Raw genomic sequence first — 11,019 nt, 5'->3', positions numbered from 1 at the left:
AAAATTGTATTTTCTTCAAAGATAAATATTTTTGTTGTGTGCACGTGAAACAAATATTTTCAAAATGGAATTCGTTTCACGAGGTATGTACAAATTAAAAAAAAAAAATATTATTATTAAGTCATTAATTATAAATGCTTTTTTTTTAATTAACTTAATACAGAAATATGTTTTATAAAATTGAAAAATTTGCTTTAAAAATAGAGATAAGTTACGAATTCCACGACATTCCACTTTCATTTACATTGTGTTTGTATGTATTTAGTATTACTTTTGTAATTTAACATTCAAATTCACCTACTAGTACCAACTCCACTTTTAAGCCATCTTTTATATGACAGTTGCAAAATGCCGTTATTGAGACATCTTGAAAAATGAAAGTAAAATTATTTAAGGTGGTAGGCCTATGAAAAACTTTTTTCAAGCATCAAAGTTATATTTACTACAAAACTGTTAAAAATAATTATGAAACTAAACATAAAATCTAAAAAATATATTAAAAAGTGCCTCGCTTGCCTCGAAATTTTATTAAAAAGTGTGAAAAAAACGAAAACTTCAAAACACAATTTCTCAAAAATGACAATAAATCAAAATTCCAAATTTGGTATGGTAGTTCTACATATGTATAAAATTCATTTGTCATAGGGTTTTTAAATTTGCCTCCCTAGTTCAGATTATATTGACTTTTAAACTTGAATATATATTTTTATGAAAAAACTCTGGCAGATAAAACCACATAAGAGCTACAAAAGTAGCGCCCCAAAATAAGAAATTTTAAAAATCGTATGACAAATGAATTCTTTATGTATGAAGAACATATCCTGAAAATTTCAGCCTAATTGCTGAATTTAAACAGGAGATATCATGTTTTAAAATTTAAAAAAAAACTGAAAATCTTAAAATGAGAAAAATCAAGTCAAAAATTAAAAGCCAAAATTTATGTCTATAAACACTCCTTAAAAGCTACCAGAGCTATATGAATCTGTTTTTTCAGTATCTAAGTATCCCTTATGAAGAGATCTAAGTTTTTTTCTTTGCTTTTTGCATATTGAAAATGATTTACGACTCTTGTTTACAAATCTTTTTTGGTCCTTTAAAACCAGTTTTGGAATAGTCACTGATCCTAACAATCCGAAGTAACTTAAAAAAATTTTTACCTCATCTCTTTCATCATTATAATGAACTATTGCAGAGTTTATACAAAGTTCAAATGTTCTTCTACTTACAAAAATATTTTTAGGTCAACGAGTCCATAAAATTGAATGAGAGCTTCATTTGAATTTTGGGTTTGACCATGTAAACATTTTCTAAGCAAATTACCATCAGATAAATCTTTAAAAATAGGTTTTATTATATTATGAATAAAGATAGGTAAGTTAATTTTGTTAGTGTGAGTATTTGTAACTTTAAGCTTGTCTAATTGCCACTTGCATCAGAAATATTCAACCCTAGGACACATAGAATGACGAATGCTATTATCACTGAAATGAGCTACATTTGTACAATTTTAATTATAATCGATGCCTAGAAGCATTATAAAGAATATTAAAAGTAGGAAAGGACGGGAACAACGCTTTATTCCACACAATGAGATGAATAACTTAGAAAAAGACAATGATCTCCACACGCACCGCCACACAGTGATTACCATTTTCCAATCTTTAAGATATGATTGCATTCCCTTTTTTTTTTCTTGTTTCATATTTTAAACTGAATACTTGGTTATTTTTTTAATGACATAATCAATATTAAGAAATATTTTCCATTAAAAAAGTTACTAACTTCATAATTAAATTAAGAAAAAATTACATATAAATCAAAACACATTGTACATACTAAGGGCAGATGTTTTTTTAACGCTTTTAAGTATTTAATAAATGAATTAATTAATAAATAAATACATAAATAATGCATAAATTGATAATTAAAACAAAAATTGGATTTATATTGTATTAAAAGTATTTATATAGTAATTTATATTTATTTATACAGTAATATAAATGTATTAATACAGTAATTTATATGTAATTAATACAGTAATTTAAATCTTTAAGTCATACTCTTTTTATAGACGATATATGGATAGAATTCATTTAAATTACTGTATAATACATTTTACATTTTTACTAAAATAGAAATTTCAAAATAAATAAGTTTGTTTAAAATTTGGTTGCCGTTTATGGACTTTCGAGATAAGACTTATTACAAAGGAATATTTTGAAAACGATTTGGAAATGGATAGAACTCATTTAAATGACGGTATAAATACAATTATATATTTTATAAAAATAAAAATTTAAAAAGTTATCTTAATATTGAGTAAATAAATTTTAAATAAGTATAACATAGATTTTTTAAAATTCAAATTTATTAGATCCACCGGTTGCCGTATATGAACTTTCGAGGAAAGAGATCTTCATTATAACAAAAGAATATTTTGCAAACGATTTGCAAGTGATCATAAAACATTTGGAAAAGTCATTGACAGAAAAGATTAGATATGCAATTTCAATTCCCGACGACATGAGACCTACTATTTCTGTTTTAATGACAAGGTTTAGAAGTTTAGTCCTGCCGAATTATCGTTCGCTACGCAAATGAGTCTTTGATCTTCAGGGCATTCAGACGCTGCTAACATTGTGAATGACGTTACACTGTCAAGTCCATTCAAGGCAACAAAATACAAAGAAGGCTTGCAACTATCATTATCATTGCCAGCCTTTTATGATGCAAATGAAGCTCTAGCACTTCTATTAGACCTAAATTTGACGAAAGGTTTGTACCAGCATTTGAGAAATCAGGCACAAAAAAAAAAGCTTAAATACACTTTATCCACCAAACTCAGTATTGGCAGCAAAAAAATGTTGCTACCCTCCAGACGACACCTTAAATTTTACCGAATCAAAAGCTGAGGTACAATTGCAAGCTTTATTAGACCACACCGTTTAACGTGTTTTACTGATGAACCAAGACAATATTACATATAAGAGTGATTCAGAAATATTGAATATGACTTTGATTTGTAAGTGGGGCTTTGACGGAACATCCAGACAAAGCATTTATAAAATGACTTTTGAAGATCCGAATACATCAGATGCAAATTTATTTTTTACTTCGCTTGTTCCATTGCAACTTGTAGGTGTAAATCAAGAAACAAAAGAAGAAAATCTCTTATGAAGTAATCCGAAGCCATCTTCAACCCTCTTTTGCAGACCTCTGAAAATGCAATTTACAAAGGAAACCGAGGAAACTATTGTAAATGAGAAAGCACATTTTGATAAACAGATCGAAAAACTCCAACCATTAAAAACAACCATTCATATGAAAAATGTTTTCATTCAATACAGTTTAAGTATGACCATGTTAGATGGTAAAGTATGCAATGCTATCACCAACACATAATCTGCGCAACAGTGTTATCTCTGCCAGGCAACTTCCAAGCAATCTAATAACATTGATAAAGTTTTGAAAAGACCGGTAACCACTGATTATCTACAGTACGGACTGTCAATTCTACACGCCTGAATTCGATGTTTTGAATACTGTATTCATTTGGGATACAAAAAAAATACGAAAAAATGGCAAGCGCGTAAAGAAGAAGACAAACAGGAAAAAGCAACAATGAAAGCTAGCATCCAAAAAGCTTTCAAACAGCAACTTGGAATTTTAGTCGACATGTCAAAGCAAGGGTTGGGCAGCACGAACGACGGAAACACCGTTCGACGTTTCTGTGAAAACACCGAAACGTCATCGTTGATAATTGGTGTTTCCGAAGAATTAATCCACCGTTTTCATATAATTTTGCAAATAATTTTGAGTGAACGTGAAATCGACGTTGAAAAGTTTCAAGGTTACGCCTTAGCAACTGCAAGACACTTTTTCAAAGAGTGTCCCTGGTACAACATGCCAACATCAATACATAGGTTGCTGATTCACGGACCAGACATTATTTCTTCGGCCATTTTACCCATTGGTCAACTGTCCAAGGATGCTCAAGAATCAACCAATAAGTTAATAAAGCAATATCGTTTGGGTTTTTCTCCAAAATTTTCAAGAGCTAAGACTATGGAAGACGTGTTCAGGAGATTTTTGGCAACCACAGACCCCTACATTTCATCTCTACGAAAATCAACACTAAAAAAATTGAGGACATTGTTGCCTGAGGCTGTTGCCAGAGGCTGTTGCCCTCTTGGTTCCTGTAACAGAAGATTATGAAGACTCTGACGCAGATCCCGAGGAAACAGACTTTGAATATATTGAAGATTTCAACAAAGAGACAGATAAAGATTAAAAAGAACCAAAATGATTGTAACTGAAACAGAATGTTTTTTTATTTTCTATAGTTAACACCATCTTCCATTATTTGATCCATTTTTTAGCATTTATGAACACATTGGATCCACCATTTTGTTTTTTAATTTTTTTAATTTTTTGTTTGTCAAACTCATTATTTATGGCCTGAAAGAACCCTTAAACCCATTTTTGAACAATTTAAACAACTTTTTAACATAAATGTCCGCCATATTGGATCCGCCAATTTTTTTTTCATTTTTTTTTCAACAAATTCTTAATTAGTAACCTCAAAACATATTTGCCATGAAATTTCAGGCAAAACATTCAACGTTTTCATATTTTGACTAGCTTTTTCGATATCTGACCCACTGTGCGGCCGAATATCTTGCTTTTCGGAGCAAAAAATTAGAAGGGTAACTTTCGGACATTCTTAAATGTCTTATAAAATTGTTTATTTAAATATTCATAATATGGTTAATACATGTGCAGTAGTTTACTGTAGAATTTAACATAAAAAGAGAGAGAATCTATTCTTATCTAGAGATTTTATTCCTGAAAAGCATCCAATTTTTGGATTTCCAGAAAATAATCTTTACTTATTTAAACAGTGGGTAGTATTTATCAATCGAAAGTTATGTTAATTTATCAATCAAAAGTTAAACCCCCAGTAAAAATTCGGCTATTTGTGCTAGACATTTTAAAGTAAAAACATTTAAAAATTGGCAAAAGAGTAACATTACTTTGGGACTTGAACTTGAACAATTATTTATTGCTTAACTGAAAAAATATCATCATCAGTATATACAACTACATCGAAAGGTAGATAGCCACCGTCTGTCCGTCATCCAACAAAAATAATCAGGGTGAATCTAGTATATTTATAAAAAAAAGATGAAATTCACTATTTAAATGATTCAAATAATTTTAACCTTAAAGGGTATCAGCTCAAAATATATATTGACAAATAGATATATTTAAGTTAGAAATTAATCAACATTTTGGTATTTTAGAAGTTACAGAAACAATTGTAGTTGATGAGTTTATGCATGTTTCATTGTTCTCTAAATTATCTTATGTTCTATTGCCTCCACGGTTTCAAAATATTAGCTGCGTATTGCACAAAAAAAATGTGAATTGGAGAATTTTCCAACCAGTATAAAAAATTATGAAGAAGAAAATAGTTTGTAAAACAATTTAAAAACTAAACTTAAGAAAATAAAATACAAAAAACCAGTTAATTGGCCAAAGTTTTCATCAAATCTTTTACGATATTCCCTTATTTCTAAATGTACACCAGTCCAGTCACAATGACCTTCATGATTGTCTTTATTCTCAAAAATATACAAAACAATTTACTAAATTCTAAATCCTTTACATTTCCTGCTTTTCATTTTGATCAGTTTCATGATGTCATTAATGTACATATTGGTGAAATATTATGGAAGTTACTTTGTAATGTATATGATAAAGACCAATTACTTCAGTCAAATTTGAAAAATAGTTTTAAGTTATTTTATAAATCACTTTATTCTGAAGATAATAAACAAAGTGTACTATTTGCTCTTGCAATATTTGATCCCACAACTTCTGCAGCTATTAAAATTTATTTTCCAGATAGGACTGATTCCTCAAGCTTTTCAAAGTTGATAAATATATGACGGACGTAACAGTGAGCAAAACTACAACAACAATTTTTGTATTGGAAATGCAGTTGTTTTGGATGACATGAAACTTTTATTTTTGAGGAATTTAGTCAAATGAATTGAAGATTGGCAATCATCTCAAGTTTCAAACTCTCAAAAGTTTACATTTTAAAGTTTATTAGATGAATTTACATTTTAAATTTTATTAGCTGAATTTACATTTTAAAAGTTTATGAGCTAAATTTGGTGAAGTAGAATGCTGTTATTTAGAAAAATTATATTGTGGAGAATTGATTTTACCAGCTATTGATCTTACCCATTATGTTGCAAAAGTATTTGGAATATTAGATACTGCCATTTTCCTTATAAGAAATTCCACTTTTTGTGATCAGTATGCTGCAGAATGGGTGCTTGATTAAATTAATGTGCTACTTCATTCTTATGCAATGATCATCTTATGGGATGATCTTATATCATAATCATCAAATTATTGGTAACATTTTAAATTTGTAAATCACGTTCTTACAAATATCTATTATAACAATGAACAGAAAAAATTTTCTGATGAAATTTGAAAGAACAGTGTAAAGTATTTTAAATACAGACAAAGAAATATATTAAAACTGAACTAGTTGAAATGATCAATCAAACTGAACTGAAATGAAGTAATCAATGCTGAATTATATAGCTGAATTACAATACCTTTAATGTATATTCTTCCTTTATTGTTAGGTTTTTGTTTATCTTTTTATATATCTTGTTAACATTATTGAGAAATATGTATGTATATATGTGTATGTATATATATATATATATATATATATATATATATATATATATATATATATATATATATATATATATATATATATATATATATATATATATATATATATATATATATATATATATATGAGCCTGTCAGCTTCAAAACCGGCCCTTTGCACTTTTAAATTTTACAGGATATATCTTTTTTTTTGTGCAAATAAAAAAATAAAAACATATACACCTCATGTTCAGTCACTAATAAATAGTTTTCTATGTGAATATCAGTAATTGTGATTATCATTGAATAGAAATATTTAATTAAAGGGCGTTTTTTTCAAAAAAGAGCCGGTTTTGATCCAGTCACTGCACATTTTAACAAAACTTTAATTGTTTTGTGATTAATTTCGTTGGAACATGGTTATTTAAAGTCCACACGCTTTTCAGTATATTTACGCCATCTATGGACAATTTTAGAAAACTCTCTCCCCTTTTTTTAGCAGGATAGCCCGCTAATGTTTTTAAAAAGTTAAATATATTTCGAAATAATTTTTGCCACGCATTAAATTTCTATTATAATGCAATAACGTAACTAATTATTAGTGGTCATAAAAATTGAAGAAATACCTGCATCACATGTCATATAAGTTTTAGCTACCTGAGTTTTACAGTAGAAGAAAGAAAACAGTGAAAAAATTTTTAATGAGAAATTTATTATGGTTCTTGCAATATGATGTTTCATTATAAAGTTTCAATATAATATATGGCACATTCAGCGGGCAGGTGTTATTAAATAAATTTATGGTGCACATAAAATTTCTGCTAGACATGTATAGGCCACAAATACATGTGTGAACAACATTTAAAAGATTAAATTTACTTATATAATAGTTAGCTAGACAAAAATTATATAGCTTTCTTTTTTTTATATGCACCTTAAAAAACACATTAAAAACGCAAGTCAATGTCATTATAAAAAATTCTTTAAAATAAAATAGTTTCGAATTCACAAAATTTAAATTACTAAACCCTAACATCAACATCATCAACATCAGACGATCCATCTTAACCACAGCACAGCTCATTATTTTCTTCTGATTCACTATCCTGATCAGAGTCAATGTCATCTATTTCCTCATTAGGTATGATTTTATTGTAAAACTCAAGATTTTGATCTTGTCTCCAATCAACACCATAATGAGAGTTCAATAACTTTTCTACATTCTTTATTTTCTTTAGGTTAATTTTAATTTGTGAATAAATGATTGGTAAATTAATTGAATTAAAATTTTTACCTTTCTTGGTCAATGACTTAAAAGCATTAACTTCTACTGTATGAAAAAGTTCACCTCTCACCTCAATAATTCTTGGTCTTTTTAACACAATGATACTTTTACAACTAGCTATTTTGAAATGCCAAGAAATATTATTTCTTAGAATTGTTTTCAAATAACTTTTCCAATCAAAAATTTCATAATCTTCTCCTAAGTGGAAAACTGCAGAATGTTTTTCAATGACCTCCGCATACTCTTTGGGGCTAACAATGATCTCCTTCTTATTGATGACCTTTTCAATGAGGCCAAACACCATATCTGGTGGGATAAAGGAGTGACCTGTCACTGAGAAATCCAGTTCCCCTGTTTAAATATAAAGAAGAGCTTTATTGTGGAGCCAATAACTGATCATACCAATCATTACTGTACTGTTATTTTGCCCAGCGCATCCATCACAGCACAATCTGACTCTTTTTATGTTGCTAGACATGCTTAAATTATTCAGAGAAAAATAAAGAGCAGATGCAATTTCATTTGATCCCTTAGATTACTCCTCCTCTATCCAATAGTGAGAATCGATATATTCTTTGTTAAGTGTATTATGAGAGCTCCCTTTTACAATTGTAAAATTATAAAAATTGAGCTGGTTCCTATAATATGCAGCTTGATCTGATAGTTTAGGTAAGGCTTGGTTCTTCTCACAATCAAATGAGAGGTTAACAAGGTCATCACTTTCTTCCCTCAGCTTGTCAAAATATGCATCAGCTCTTTGGCAATGGATGTTTAATTTTAGAATTATTTTTTCTCTGGCTTGGAGATCTTTTGTATTTTTGATTCTAGTTATAAGTTCAGAACATGCAGAGCAGGTGTCAATTCTAGGGGTCCCAAAACCTAGATTATTCTCTGTATTGAATATATAAGTAAAAAACCATAAGGTAACTTTTAATTGACTATCAAACTTTTTGTTATACATCCTCCACATTGCAGCAGTTGAGAGTTCAGCTGGTAAGTACTGCCTACATTTTGAGTGTGATCTACAGTAGTGCTTTTCACTAACTTGAAATGATTCTATGAATTTATTTACTTTCTCCTTTTTCTCAACAAATTTCTCTGCTTTCCTATCTCTACCTCTACTTTCTTTGGCTGAAGTACCAGATTTGTGATATCTATTGATAACTTCAAGCAGTCTATGCTTTTTTATGCCTAATATTCCTAAAAATATTTTCCTAAAAACTGGCATTCTTATAGAGGAAGAGCCTCTGTAACAAAATATTTTACAGTAAATTCTCTTTTCTTATTTGATTTACCTTTAACACGTTTCGGCTGTAGGGATGAACAATGCTTCAAAATGAAGTTGTCCTGGTCCATTTTCTTACTTTTGATAAAATCGCTCATTGAAAGTGGTAACATCACTCTGTGACAGGCAGTGACATTGGAAAGCACCCAATTTGTGCTTGCATGAAGGGATTTTTGGTGGACTCTTCTTTGAATACCTGCAGAAAAATAGAGGTTAAAAGTTAATAAACATAATTAAAAATAATACTTCATCAGTAATGCAAACCTAGCTTTCTTCTCTCTTGCTCGTTTTGTGTTTTCGGGGTCTGCCACGCGTTTGCGTGACAGCAGTCTGCTTGTTTTTTTTACTTTTCGATCGTTTTCCATCGCAAAAAGTCTGTAAATGTTTAGTTAATTAATATTTCATAAATATTTTCTACTTTTTCTATTACTTACATGACAAATCACGAAGAATTTGCAATTTCCAGAGGATAAAAAAATTAAAAACGAAAGAATTTTCAATATCAGCTGTTGTGATCACGTGGTATGATAAGTGCTTTCCTATTGGCTTAAATATTAAACTGGTTTTGAAGCAGCTGCGCAAACAAAAAGAGCCGGTTTTGCACCATTTGCTGAATTTTACATAGTAAAAACTATAGGATTGAATCAGTTTTGCACCATTTTTTTTATTTTTCAATATAGTGCGAGCCATTACGAGACAATTGGCGCGCTTCATTCAAAATCGAAAAAAATGTCAAAGGGCCGGTTTTGAAGCTAACAGTCTCATAAATTTATATATATATAGGGGAGAACGGGGTGAGACGGAACAAAAAAATTTGCTTGCGTGCTGCGCTTTAAATTTTCCACAAAAACCATACAAATCGGTTTAAAACTATAGTCCAATGAATTCTCATGTTAAATTATTGCAAAACCTATTATTTAACCATCAATATAAGTTCTAGGGCTTGGTTTTTTAAAGTGACACTGTTTGTCCCATGTCACCCCATGTTGGGGTGAAATGGGACAATGGTTGGGGTGAAATAAGACAAAAATAGAAACAAATAATTTTAAGCATTATTTAATTGTTTATTCTACTCCTTATAAAACATAACAATACACAAAACTTATTTATGTTTAACAAAAATAAAATACCATTCTAAATGCATTTGTAACATTGTTCAACAGGTTGCTTGATGTTTAAATTGAGTCAAAATTACGTTAATGTCTGAGGGGGTAAGTTTTTTTCTTTTTCTTATCTTTATCTTCTTTTTTTCTTTTACATTCTGATCAACTTTCAATTAGTTCATTTCTTGTTGGTGTGTCAGTCAATACCAGAGACCTAGAACATTTTCTTTTTGCACTTTTTCTCTTTGCCACCCTTTCACCCGCTTTTGGAAATGGCCTTATATCTTCTGCTGTCCAATGGTAGGCAGAAGTGCTGGTTTGCTGTTTCTTTTCATTAATAACTTCAGATACAAGACACAGTGATGTGGGGATTGTTTGTTTGTCGGAATTGTCATTTGCTGGAATTGGTCGATCAGATACATAAGAACATAAAAAGTCGACATCACTGAAAACATATGGATCGTACGGGAAAATGCCAGCTGCTTTAAAACCATTTTAAATGTTTTGGGAAGTAAAGGCTCTCGTATAAGCTATTCCTAAATTTTCAGAAATGTCATACATCGTCATAGGAGTATTTGGATCTGCCTTTAACCATGAATCACATGCTGAATTGTAAAATTTCTTTAATGGCCCAAATACTGATC

The 11,019-nt window shown here is 29.7% G+C and overlaps 1 long non-coding RNA gene across 1 annotated transcript; it reads right to left on the bottom strand.

Moving 5' to 3' along the window:
• Positions 1 to 7,668: 7,668 nt before the first annotated feature.
• LOC136081069 (uncharacterized) lies at positions 7,669 to 9,732 on the bottom strand. The gene is made up of 2 exons (XR_010638861.1): positions 9,537 to 9,732; positions 7,669 to 9,468 (listed from the first exon to the last, which is right to left on the bottom strand). It is a non-coding gene; the product is annotated as an uncharacterized LOC136081069 (long non-coding RNA).
• Between the last annotated feature and the right edge of the window lie 1,287 nt (positions 9,733 to 11,019).

Source organism: Hydra vulgaris, chromosome 06, assembly GCF_038396675.1.
Source record: "Hydra vulgaris chromosome 06, alternate assembly HydraT2T_AEP".
Taxonomy (NCBI): domain Eukaryota; kingdom Metazoa; phylum Cnidaria; class Hydrozoa; order Anthoathecata; family Hydridae; genus Hydra; species Hydra vulgaris.
The sequence above is the reverse complement of the archived record's forward strand: the minus strand, read 5'-3'. Positions and strand labels throughout refer to the sequence as shown.